The sequence below is a fragment of the Chrysemys picta genome, chromosome 1 (assembly GCF_011386835.1).
Source record: "Chrysemys picta bellii isolate R12L10 chromosome 1, ASM1138683v2, whole genome shotgun sequence".
NCBI lineage: Eukaryota > Metazoa > Chordata > Testudines > Emydidae > Chrysemys > Chrysemys picta.
In genome coordinates this window covers 62,864,786-62,877,990 of record NC_088791.1, presented here as the reverse complement: position 1 = coordinate 62,877,990, position 13,205 = coordinate 62,864,786, and the positions used below count along the sequence as shown (strand labels likewise).

The window sequence follows — 13,205 nt, the reverse complement described above, 5'->3', positions numbered from 1 at the left end:
ACTTGGCTGGAGTACAGCAATGCAGTATAGGTGGGCATGGAACCTTCAGCACTCTGGAAACTCCAATTAGTAGAAAATGCTGCAGTCTCTTTTCTCAGCAACACAGGCTACTGTGAGCACATCAGATCTGTCCTTTGCTCTCTACACTGGCTTCCGATAGAACTTTAAATCAAGTACAAGGTCTCAATTTTTTCTCCCAAGTGGTCCATGACCTGGGCCCAGGATGCCCAAAAGACCATCTAAAGCTCCGAAACAAAGACTGGGTCAACAGCTTCACTCTTCTGGCACAATGGAACTCTACAACCACAGTAAAGCTCACTTGTGTGGGAGACGGAACTTTCTTGGGGACAGTTTGAGACTGTGGAATGGCCCCCCTTTCCCTCCTCCCCCAGGAACTAAGGACCACCACAAACCCTGCCACTTTTAGGGTGACCAGATGAGAATTCCAAAATATCGGGACCGCCGCAGGGGGAGCGGCTTTTCAATTGTTACAGTCACCTGTCCAAGTCTTCGGTGGCACTTCGGCGGAGGGTCCTTCAGTCGCTGACGGTCTTCGGCGGCAGATAATAAACCTTGCCACCAAAGAAGGAAGTACCCACCACTGAAATGCCGTCGAATACTGTCAGCGACTGCGGGACCCGCTGACAAAGACCTGGACGTGCTGGGTGAGTGTAACAATTGAAAAGGCACTCCCCCTACTCCCCCTGCCGGTCACCGCCACCTAAGTAACAAGGGGGGAGAGGGGCGCACAAAGCGCCCGAAACAAAATATCGGGACAAATGGTGTCCCGACCGTACTTCGGTCGGGACGCGGGACAAACTGCTCAATATCGGGATGTCTGGTCACCCTACCCACTTTCCACCTAAAGTGCAAAGCACACTTTTCACCTCACCTTCTCTAATAAAAACACATAGCAACAGATATATGTATAAAAAACAAACCAATCCAAACTCCCTACCTAAACAAGACACTCCACTGCACATGCTCCTCCACCTGAGGAGAGGATGAGAGAACAGACAACATGCACTACTGGAAGGCGCTCAGATACTACAGTGAGGAGACAGACAGTATAAAGACCTATATAGATCAGAATGCCCATGTTTTGCACAGGCAGACCCTGGCACCTGAATAAAGTATCCTACAGAATAAGGGCCTAAGTAACATAAATAAAAGACACCGTATATGCTGTCCTTGAAAAGATACAGATGATAACTGCCTCAACTCTCTTATACTAGTGTGGTATAAAGGAAAATTGTCAGCAACCAGAGTCCCATTCCTAGCCCTCAAATGGGTTCTAAACTGCTTCTGACAACAGGTGTGCCAGATAAGCAGCATTTCCCTGGATAGTTTCCCCCAATTATTAATAATATAACTCAATCATGTTATGAGTTAATTCCTGATTTTAATAAGAGATTCTAAGTTTTCCAAATTTAAAAAAGGCCCACAACGTATCTATTTTAATTAAAGCAAATCTCTAATTTTTCATACACAATCAATATTATAATACTCATTGTTTCAGCAGAAGTCCAATACAACCAGCTTTTAGAGCGTCTCCAAAAAGTGTAATATCTCACATACTGTGTGCACTGCCAATGCCTAAAGAAAACAGTAAGTTACCATAAATTATGGAACACAAAACTATGAACACTTCAGAGTTAAGGATAACCTGAATTAGTTCAGTTTGGTCATTCATTGTATCAGGATTTCCCCCCCCCGCATCCCCCTTCCCTGCCAGCCCCCAAGAAAAGCCTCCTTACTCTTCTTATGAAAAGCACTATCAAGCCCCCACACCCCTGTGATAGCAGGAAGAAGATATAAAAGAACTTCCTGTTCTTAGAGAGATCTAAGGGAAACATATTTATCATCTAAGTTGTTCAACTCTGTTTGAAAAAATCATTGGTTTACACAACAGCAAAGAAAGTCTGTCACAACACAGAAGAGATTTTACCACAGGAAAATGAACAGAGTGGCGGAAGTTGTGCTGCATATCAAGTTAATCAGTCACATTACGGTGCTTAGCACAGGCAGGGGCCTGACTTTTTAATAGTACTCAGGGGAACACCGCATTAAAACAGGAATTTTCAAATGGTTTTGGCTGAACAAGTTTCTACTTGTAATAACTTCTAATATTAGTAATGTACAGTACCTTAATGAGAATATATGTGTAAAGTGTTTCTTATAAGCCAGTCCCAAGTCCAATCACCTTGTAATGTGTGAAAGGCGGAGTCACCAGGTAGAGACTTGGAATTCTTGCAAAATAGATCCAAAGTTATGAAGCAGCTCCAATCTACTGTATTTTATCTATTTCCATCATTACTTATTCTTAACACATGGGTTACAGTACACAAATCGGGTGGCAAGCTGACTGGTCACATGGTGCTGGTGGGTCCGCCTCCTTTCTCAAGCTGCTAAAAGGCATTAAAGACAACTCAAAATAACAGCTGGTCAAAAAACAGTGGAAATCTTCTGTGACATATTTTCATCAAAACTTCAAAAATTCTCAACCAGCTCTACTAAAAGTACCTAAAATACTAGTCAAACATAATTTTCCCATATTGGTAACTGCTGTAGATGCCAAAGAGATGTTATGCAGACCTGAATGGCATGAGACAGGTCCCTGAGGCAATCTGGGGCAGTTTCTGTATTAAAAAAAGGTCCATGCTACGAAAAAGCTTGAAAAAAAACATTGGACTAAAAATGTCTTCCAGATAATAAGACCCACCACCTGCGATGTGCCAGGTGGCATGGATATAGTGAAGATGGGACTGCTGCTTTGCATGATGCCATCTTGACTACCTCTTGCCAAGAGTCAAATCTACTGAATCTTTTTTGTTCAGCAGAAAAGTGCACATAGACTGTAAGTACACAAAGAATTTGGTCTTTACCAATTTTATTTAAAAACTAAACAATTTAACGGCTGACTAGAAAGTGATCATCTCACAGCCCAAAAGATACAAATGTGACATTTTTACGTAAGAGGTCCCTTGTCCTCCTCCACTCTCATTTTTAAAAGTAATGTATGCCAAGACCAGTAGAAAAGAATTGCATGAGCCATAGCACCCTACAAAACAAACTAGCATGCTATCAGATCTAGGACTTCATGTAATGGATGACAAAAATCTAGCAGACAGGAAAACCATTTACAATATGGTACAAAATATTGACAAAAATCTCAAACAGTGAAAATAGGAATCAGATCTAAGCCTAGGATATTTGTACTGATGTAACCACACTGATATAGCTACACCAGTGGAAATGCTTAATGTACACGTGGCGCCTTGGTGCAAACAAAAGCTTGCACTTGTGATGATTGGGCCTACAAATTTACACTAATTGTGAGTTCAACTGTAAAAAGTTAGAGAAAGTTTATAAAATGTCTCTAACCTATAACAAATGTTGATGCGAGAAGGTGCAAAAGGGAGTAAGACTGTATTAACCTAAACAAAAAGGCCTACTGATATTATTCAAGGACTATGTTAAGGTCATGCCTGGTAAACAAGAGAAGTGCTGGACTGGAAATAAACAGACCAAAACTGTTTTGTTGGAAATTAGGCCTAATTGGGGGGGTGGAGGGGATGAGCTATTCCAGTGGCACTCAGCCTTTCCAGGCTGTACCCCTTTCAGGAGGCTGATATCTTGCATATCCGAAATTTCACCTCACAAAGTATTTGCTTACAAAATCAGACATAAAAATACAAAAGTGTCACAGCACACTATCACTGAAAAACTGCTTACTTTCTCATTTTACCATATAATTATAAAATAAATCAATTGGAATATAAATATTGTACTTACATTTCAGTTTATAGTATATAGAGCAGTATAAGCAAGTCACTGCCTCTATGAAATTTTAGTTTCTACTGACTTTGCTAGTGCTTTTTATGTAGCCTGTTGTAAAACTAGCCAAATACCTAGGTGAGTTGATGTACTCCCTGGAAGACCTCTGCATACCCCTCAAAAAAAAAAAAAAAATACCCCTGGTTGAGAAACACTGAGCTATTCTGCCCATCATTCCCTTTCTGGGGTCTTCAAAAAGAGACTTCAGGAGGAAAAGCTATCTCTGGTGAATGCTGGCTGGCTAAAAGACAAGAGAAGGGGAAGGTTGTTTTCCTATGGATAGATGTTAATAACAGCAACAATACCAGCTCCAGCCCATCTCAGCTAACTTTTCTCAAAAATAACAGTAATTACTATATTCAGTACCATCTAAAAGACTGCACACAAGGGTTTTCTTTTTCTATTTTTGTAATCTTCTAAAGCAGGGGTGGTCAACCTGTGGCTCTGGAGCCACATGCAGCTCTTCAGAAGTTAATATGCGGCTCCTTGTATAGGCACCGACTCTGGGGCTGGAGCTAAAGGCGCCAACTTTCCAATGTGCCAAGGGGGTGCTCACTGCTCAACCCCTGGCTCTGCCACAGGTTCTGCCACAGGCCCTACCCCTACTCAACCCCTTCCTGCCCCTCCCCTGAGCCTACCATGCCTTCGCTCCTCCCCACCTCACAGCCTCCTGCACACCCGGATCAGCTGTTTCGGGAGGTTCAGGAAGGGAGGGGGGGTGCTGATCAGCAGGGCTAATGGTGGGTGGGAGGTGCTGGGAGCTGATGGGGGGGGGGCTGCCGATTACTGTGGCTCTTTGGCACTCAGGCTGGCCACCTCTGTTCTAAAGACTCTTCACAGCTGAAGGGAATAAGGGATGTTTTTAAAATGAAAGCCTTACTTAATACTTTACATTTCAAATGGTCTAACTTTCTGTTTTCCCCCTGTATCTTTAATAAAGGGTTTAAAAATGTTTAATAATGAGTTTGCCATCGTATTAAGAGGGCTCAGATCTTTGCATTCCAAACCCTGAACCTTATTTAAAACAGTTTCACGTTGGACAGTTATAGGGTCATATTAACACCTTTGTTTTTGCGGCCCATATAGTCCTTCCTAACTAATACAATACACCATTGCAACTTACTCTGGTTTCACCCTAGTCAAGGTAAAAAATAACCATTCCCCCAACATCACAAACCTCAATTTAAAGGAATAATAGGATGATACTGTTTTATTCCTTTAAAATTTCATAGGGGCAGTGACTGTATTCTGACCTGCTTTTAACAATCTTCAATCAACTTTCTAGTTAACTTCTAAAAATATAACTTCCTACATCTTTTCCTTCCTTTTGTTTTGCTTCCTTTCCCATTCTGGCTTCACTCCTCCTTTTTTGTTATAATAGTTCAGAATGTATCTTTTTATGTGTATGCAGCATCTATTACTACCTCTTTTTTGTCTCTCTCTTTACCACCACCACCTCCTCCTCTTCTTCCCAAATCCACTCACTCTTTTCTCTACCTTAAATATTTACAACTAGGATGATACTGACTGATGTTACTAAAATGGAGGCACCCAGAAAGAGAGAGTGCATTTAAAACTTTGGGGAGAAGTGGACAATACAGAACACATAGTACACAACATAGCGGGACAAGAAAAGTATATAAGGTAAGGCAAAAACTGAGAAAGAAAAAAGGAAACATACTAAAAATGCCAGAAAAGATACACAATGCCTCTTCTGTAATCTCTCTCCTTTTTCCCCAGAGCGAGGGAGCGGATTTTTCATTAAAACTTATTTTTTCAAATTGCTAAGAATAATTTCTCACACATCTTTGTACCTTGGACATTAGAGTAGAATGTCTCTGTCTCAACCTGTCCTTTGTCCTCCTTGCACGACTGCGCCTTTCTGAACTAGCTCTAAAAACTTGGTTTCATTTTCACTTCTAGCTTATGTTCACTGATGAGGAAGTAGTTCTGTATAGAGACCTAAAGCAGTCTAGCAGTTTAATTTGTTCTTCCCAATGACTCATATATTGGTATTTTAGGTTTTGGTTTAGTATCCTGACCATTTTTCAGTTTTTGGTGGGGAGGTTTGCTCTATTTGTCAGCAGGTTAGTGTTTGGTGAATCCAGGAAAGGATTGTATATAGTACGAATGGATTGTGGATTATTTTGATTTAATTTTTGATCTTCTAGTGGGCAGAGCATGGACTGCTTTGGTTGAGATGAGAAGTTTAGTGCTCTTTTCTTGTATGTTAGTCAGAAGTAGGAATTGACCCAGTTTTGCTTTGCATGCATAATACCTAGGACTTGAAAAATTTACCAGACCTCTAATACGGTGTGGTCTCCAAAGTGGGGTGTGCAAGAGGATCCTTGGGGGTGCACGGCAGGAGGAGTGCTTTTTTTTTTTTTTTTTTTTGCTTCAGCAAAAATGGTAGAGCCGGCGCAGCAGGGGGTGCGTGCTCAAAATTTTTTTACTGATATGGGTGCGCGATCAAAAAAGTTTGGAGACCACTGCTCTAATAGCCGGAAGACTTAAAGCTGAGAGGTCCCTCTGTCTAGGGACAATGCCTAGAGGCGAAGGCAAAGTCTGACCATCCCCACACCAAAGCTGCTGGGATTCCTACTAAGGTACTCTTCTTGGGAACTCATCCATTGTTGTTTCTAGTAAATTCAAAAGCCTTTACCCCCTAGAAAGGAGGAGCATTCTTTTTCTCTGAAACTCCTGGCTTCTAGTCTGCTGTCCTTCTCTCTGCTTCTGCTTTTTGGGCCTCCTCCCAGACAAATATCATTATTTGTATTATGAAGATGCCCAAAACCTACAATGTGCTAGTTGTACAAACATTTAAGACATTAACTATGCCCCCAAGATCTTAAGAACATAAGGGTCAGACGGGGTCAGACCAATTGTCCATCTAGCCCAGTATCCTGTTCACTTCAGAGGGAATGAACAGAACAGGGCAATTCATCAAGTGATCCATCCACTGTTGTTCAGTCCCATCTTCTGGCAGTCAAAGGGTTAGGGGACACCTAAAGCATGGGGTTGCATCCCTGGCCATCTTGGCTAATACCCACTGATGGACCTATCCTCCATGAACTTATCTAATTCTTTTTTTAACCCAGTTATAGTTTTGGCTTTCATAACATCCCCTGGCAACAAGCTCATTGTGTGAAGAAGTGCGAAGAAGTACTTCCTTCTGTTTATTTTTAAACCTGCTGTCTATTAATTTCATTAGGTGACACCTGGTTCTTGTGTTGTGTGAAGGGGTAAATAACACTTCCTTATGCACTTTCTCCACACCATTCATGATTTTGTAGACTTCTATCATATCGCCCCTTCATTGTCTCTTTTCTAAGCTGAAAATTCCCAGTCCTTTTAATCTCTTCTCATATGGAAGCTGTTCCATCCCCCTAATCACTTTTGTTGCTCTTCTCTGTACTTTTTTCAACTCTAATATATCTTTTTGAGATGGGGCAACCAGAACCGCACCCATATTCAGGGCATGGATATACCATTGATTTATATAGGGCATTATGATATTTACTATCTCCTTATCTATCCCTTTCCTAATAGATTCTAACATTGTTAGGGTTGGGTTTTTTTGGCTGACTGAGCAGATATATTCAGAGAACTATTCACAATGACTCCAAGATCTCTGTCTTGAGTGGTAACAGCTAATTTTGACCCCTTCATTTTTGTAGGTATAGTTGGAATTATATTTTCCAACGTGCATTATTTTGCACTTATCAACACTGAATTTCATCTGTCATTTTGTTATCCAGTCACCCAGTTTTCCGATACCTTTGTAACTCTTCCCAGTCGGCTTTAGACTTAACTATCTTGAGTAATTTTGCATTGTCTGCTAACTTTGCCACCTCACTGTCTACCCCTTTTTCAAAACCATTTATGAACATGTTGAACAGGACTGATCCCAATACAGATCCTTGGGGGACCGAACTTTTTACCTCTCTCCACTGTGAAAACTGACCATTTATTTCTACCCTTTATTTCCTGTCTTTTAATCAGTTACTGATCCATGAGAGGACCTTCCCTCTTATCCCAGGACTGCTTACTTTGCTCAAGGGCCTTTGGTGAGGGACCTTATCAAAGACTTTCTGAAAGTTCAAGTACACTGTATATACTGGATCACCCTTGTCTACATGATTCTTGAACAGCCTTCCCTCCCCCAGATTGGTGAAAAGCCACATGGAGTTTTCCCCAACACATCATATCCATCTGTAAAAAGAACAGGAGTACTTGTGGCACCTTAGAGACTAACAAATACTGCCCACGAAAGCTTATGCTCTAATAAATTTGTTAGTCTCTAAGGTGCCACAAGTACTCCTGTTCTTTTTGCGGATACAGACTAACACGGCTGCTACTCTGAAACATATACATCTGTGTGTCTAATAATTCTGTTATTTACAATAGTTTCAACTAGAGCTGTTGCACGATTAAACAAAAGAAACAGTATTTTTCAATTCACTGTTGTAGGTGGCATCACAAGATATTTATGTGCCAGGTGCACTAAAGATTCATATGCCTCTTCATGCTTCGGCCATCGTTCCAGAGAACATGCTTCCATGCTGATGACGCTTGTTTAAAAAAAAATGCATTAATTACATTTGTGACTGAACTCCTTGGGGGAGAATTGTACGTCTCCTGCTCTGTTTTACCCACATTCTGCCATATATTTCATGTTATAGTAGTCTCGGATGATGACCCAGCACATACAGTTCATTTTAAGAACACTTTCACTGCAAATTTGACAAAATGTGAAGAAGAGACCAATGTGAGATTTCTAAAGATAGCTCCAGCACTCGACCCAAGGTTTAAGAATCTGAAGTGCCTTCCAAAATCTGAGAGGGATGAGGTGTGGAGCATGCTTTCAGAAGTCTTAAAAGAACAACACTCTGATGCAGAAACTACAGTACCCAAACCACCAAAAAAGAAAATCAATCTTCTGCTGATGACATCGGACTCAGATAATGAAAATGAACCTGTGTCAGTCTGCACTGCTTTGGATCATTATTGAACAGAACCTGTCATCAGCATGGACGCATGTCCTCTGGAATGTTGGTTGAAGCATCAAGGGACATATGAATCATTAGCGCATCTGGCATGTAAATCTCTTGTGATGGTGGCTACAACAGTGCCATGCAAACACCTGTTCTCACTTTAGGTGACATTGTAAACAAGAAGCAGGCAGCATTATCGTCCATAAATGTAAACAAACTTGTTTCTCTTAGCGATTGGCTGAGCAAGAAGTAGGACTGAGTGGACTTATAGGCTCTAAAGTTTTACATTGTTTTATTTTTGAGTGCAGTTATGTAACAAAAAAAACATTTGTAAGCTGCACTTTCATGATAAAGAGATTGCACTACAGTACTTAGAATCGTAGAACCTGACTTGCTAAAGTTTATTCTTTTCTATTTTCCTCAGTAGGATATCTTTTTGTCTCTAACTGCCTGCTTTTATTCTCCTCTATGAACTTATCTAATTCTTTTTTGAATCCTGTTATAGTCTCGGCCTTCACAACATCCAAAAGCTGCAATTATTCCAACAGCTGGAATTTTTTCTTAAATGAAAGTTTGAAAGCTTGTATTCCACAAAAGATAGTATTTCCCATCTCCTTCTCCCTCTGCCCCCATTTCCCATAGGGACCTAGCTGAAGAGATTACAAGATTTAAAAACATAAAATAATTCAGTGGTTCTCAAACTTTTGTACTGGTGACCCCTTTCACCTCTGGGTGCAACACCCCTTATAAATTAAAAACACATTTTTATATATTTAACATTATAAATGCTGGAGGCACAGTAGGATTTTGGGTGGAGGCTAACAGCTCATAATCCCACATCCCTCGCAACCCCCTGAGGGGTCCCAACCCCCAGTTTGAGAATCCCTGAAATAATTGAATGCACCGCGGTTCCGTTTTGAGATGAGGTCATTAAAGCTTATATACATCCATGAACAAATCAGGATAATGTTTTTGGAGTCCCATCCAGGCACCAACTCAATGCCTTACCCACCATGTATATCACTTACAGGGAAACTCCCTCCTCCATCTGCACAGACTTTAAAGGTAGCTTGTAAAATCTCTCGCTCCAGTACCAAAGAATTCTGTTGTGTTTAATGTTTAAGAGGTTGAAAATCTAACAAACGCGACCACAACTCACCAGCGTGTTACCCCAAGGCGAGCCCCAGGCTGATGCTCGCTGCCCTGGGACTGGAGCCCAGCTTGGGGAACCAAAGGTACCTTACTGACCTGCCCCACTCCCAGCACCGGGGGGCAGACGACACGGGGCCTGGTCAGGTCACCAGGACGGTGGGGAACCGGCATAGCGCTGGGCTATTGGGGGGCTGGAGCGCAGCCCAGCAGAGGGGCGGGCTCACCAGGCTGGCTCCTGTTCCCTCTCCCCACTCGGTCCCGAGCTCACGCGGAAAGTCACTGGCGGGCCTGAACCCCGCCACCCCCTCGGCCCCGGCTTGTCACAGCCCAGCCTCCGGCAGCGGCCCTAACCCCGGCTCCCACCACAGCGCTGAGACCGCCCCTCCCCCCGCGGGCCCGGCCCGGCCCGGCCCTACCTGCAGACAAGGGCCGCGTCCTAGCACCGCGATCCGCGTCTCCCGCCCGGCCGTACCAAGCTAACGCTTGTTCCCGCCGCTTCCGGCTTCCTGCAACGGCGGCAGCGGGGAGGCGGGGCAGTGCCACTGCGTGTCAGGCCAGGCCGTGCCGCCGCGCGGGAGCTTCCCACGGGCGCCCAGGGCCCAGCCGGGGGGGCGTCCCACGGTGGGGAGCCCTGCGGCAGACCCCAGCCCGATCGGCTTCAGCTACACTGACCTCACCCCCGCCCGTCCCCCGACACGCCCGCATCCCCGTCCCCCGACATCCCCCTCCGCCCGCACCCTCGTCCCTCCTCACCCCGCCCGTCCCCCGACACGCCCGCATCCCCATCCCCCGACGTCCCCCTCCGCCCGCACCCCCGTCCCTCCTCACCCCAGCCGGTCCCCCGACATCCCCCTCCGCCCGCATCCCCGTCCCTCCTCACCCGCGCCCGTCCCCCGACATCCCCCTCCGCCCGCACCCCCCGTCCCTCCTCTCCCCCGACCGACCCCCGACATCCCCCTCCGCCCGCACCCCCGTCCCTCCTCTCCCCCGCCCGCCAGCCCCCTCAGCCGCACCCCCCCGTCCCTTCTCACTGCTGCCCGTCCCCTGACATCCCCCTAGCCAAATGTCCCTCCTTGTAGCCCACCTGTCCCTCCTTGTAGCCCACCTGTCCCCTCCCCCCTACCCACCACTGCCATCCCTCTTCACACTCTCACACATACCCCATCATGACAGGTTTCAGAATAGCAGCCGTGTTAGTCTGTATCCCAAAGAGACCAGGAGTACTTGTGGCACCTTAGAGACTAACAAATTTATTAGAGCATAAGCTTTCGTGGCATCTGAAGAAGTGAGCTGTAGCCCACGAAAACTTATGCTCTAATAAATTTGTTAGTCTCTAAGACACCCCATCATGTATTTCCAATGGGTTTCACTGCTCTTTGCCAACTGCCAAAGAGTCATGTGTTCAGTTTCAGCTTCTGGAGGGGAGTGTTCTCTTGTGGTTAGACTTATGCACCGATCTCCCCACCCTAGCTCCTGTACCTCTTATACCTCTAGATGGCTTCAGCCCGTTCCCTCCCTTAACTCCATAGCAGCTGCTCTCCACCTACCATCCTACTACCCCACCCCTTTTTTTGTATTCTCTGTCATTCCTTCCAACCCCTGCATTCCAGTCACGCGTCCTGGCCCCCTACACCAGGAGCACTGGGAGCACAAGCGAGGTAGTATCCCTCATCTCACTTACAGTGACACTGTATCTATCCTTCAGCACCAAGGAGGAGCCTGAGCAGGGGCAGCTATGCTAAGGCGCAGCAGCCCTGGGTTGGAGCATGCTCATTGCAGATGCAATCTTTGGAGAATGTAGCTGCTAAACTCTAGACAAGTATCTACTGATCATATACAAACTTTTTTTTTTCCTTTTTCTTTTTAGTGGATGCTTAGAACTAGGCCAAATGTAGGTGAATTTTCAAAGGAACTTCAGAAGGCACAGTCATGACACTAAAGTGACACCCCACCCCCATCCTGCACCACTCCCAAATTTCAAGTTCCCACCCCAAAGCATGAAGTCCGAAAGCTTCTCAACAAAACAGTTGTGAGCATTTTTTGTTAACAATAGGGGCAACACTATTTTTCCCTAATCTCATTTTCTAAAACTTGAACCATTTTATCTGAAACTTAACAAAAAAAAAAAAAAAATAGCCTGAGGCAAACATAGATAGTTTCATCCTGAAGTGTTAAAGTTTGGTAAAGTTACAAGATATGAAAACAGTCTTAAAACATAAAGCATCAGGCAACCTTAACTGTAGGCAGCACTACCAGGTCTGTGTGTAAAATACACAAAAACAGTAAATTTATTAATGTTTCTGAGAACATTTGAGGTTGCTTTGCCAATGCCAAGGTTTGAGAGCAGAAAATTAAAGCAGTCATCTAAATTCAAAGTAGAATGATGTTCTACATTTGTTATTGCTTTATATATGCAGTATTCATCACAGCTGATCTTTGTGAGCCAGAATAGGAGAAATCTTACCTGATCATATCCTTTCTACTAGCAGCACCTCCCACAATTCTGAGACATGAGGTATTCCCCTCTTGTCTGCAGTTTGCAGGGGCAGTTCAACATTGAAACATAGTCCCTACTAATTCCCTCCCCTTCTCCAGCTTGCTGCCAGATGATTCATTAAAAAGCTGTGGAAAAGCTTTAGAATGTGGTTAGTAACAATAATTCAATGCCAAGCAGTAAACTATGTACAGTAGGCTAAGTAGCCCACAAATAGTAGACATAAAAAGTTAAAGTTTGTTCCTTTGACTAATGAAGCCATACCAGGGAGGGTAGAATCATGGAAGACATTGCTTGCAGCAAGAAAGTTATCGTGTAAAAATTTTCCCATTTTGTAGCCCAGTATCTGAGACATATATGAAGTAGTGAGCAGTGAAAATAAACAGAGATGGATAAAGTAGTAGAATGAAATAGGGAGATTCCCCCACAAAATTAATTGCCAAAAGGGCAAACTGTTTCTGGATCACCAAACGTAGCACCTGCTTGGTAAAGGATGCCTGTGCAGAGGACAGAAAGTCCATTTTCTAGTGTCTGTTATGTCCTAACTGATTAAGAGCTTCTGGAACGAATCACACAAAGTATATAGTTTTAAAGTAAGATTCCATAGATCACTGGTTTAATCCAGTAGGTTGTAGCTAACTGAACCTCCCCTAGTCAAAATGAAAGTGTGGAATGGACTAAAGTGATCCAACTGTTATACTTATTCTAAAAAGACTGACACAAATAAC

The 13,205-nt window shown here is 43.8% G+C and overlaps 1 protein-coding gene across 17 annotated transcripts in view; it reads right to left on the bottom strand.

Annotated features, from left to right (window-relative positions):
* Positions 1 to 11,199, bottom strand: part of TBK1 (TANK binding kinase 1) — a 57,637-nt gene extending 46,438 nt beyond the window's left edge. For 2 of the 17 annotated variants that reach the window (XM_065558222.1, XM_065558238.1), the window contains exon 1: positions 11,144 to 11,199. The gene's annotated coding sequence lies outside the window, so the exon portion shown is untranslated. Of the gene's footprint in view, positions 1 to 2,146; positions 2,409 to 5,651; positions 5,734 to 9,990; positions 10,356 to 10,399; positions 10,681 to 11,143 lie in introns of those variants that run through there. The other 15 variants (XM_065558177.1, XM_065558165.1, XM_065558173.1 and 12 more) reach the window with 15 other exon arrangements.
* Positions 11,200 to 13,205: the final 2,006 nt, after the last annotated feature.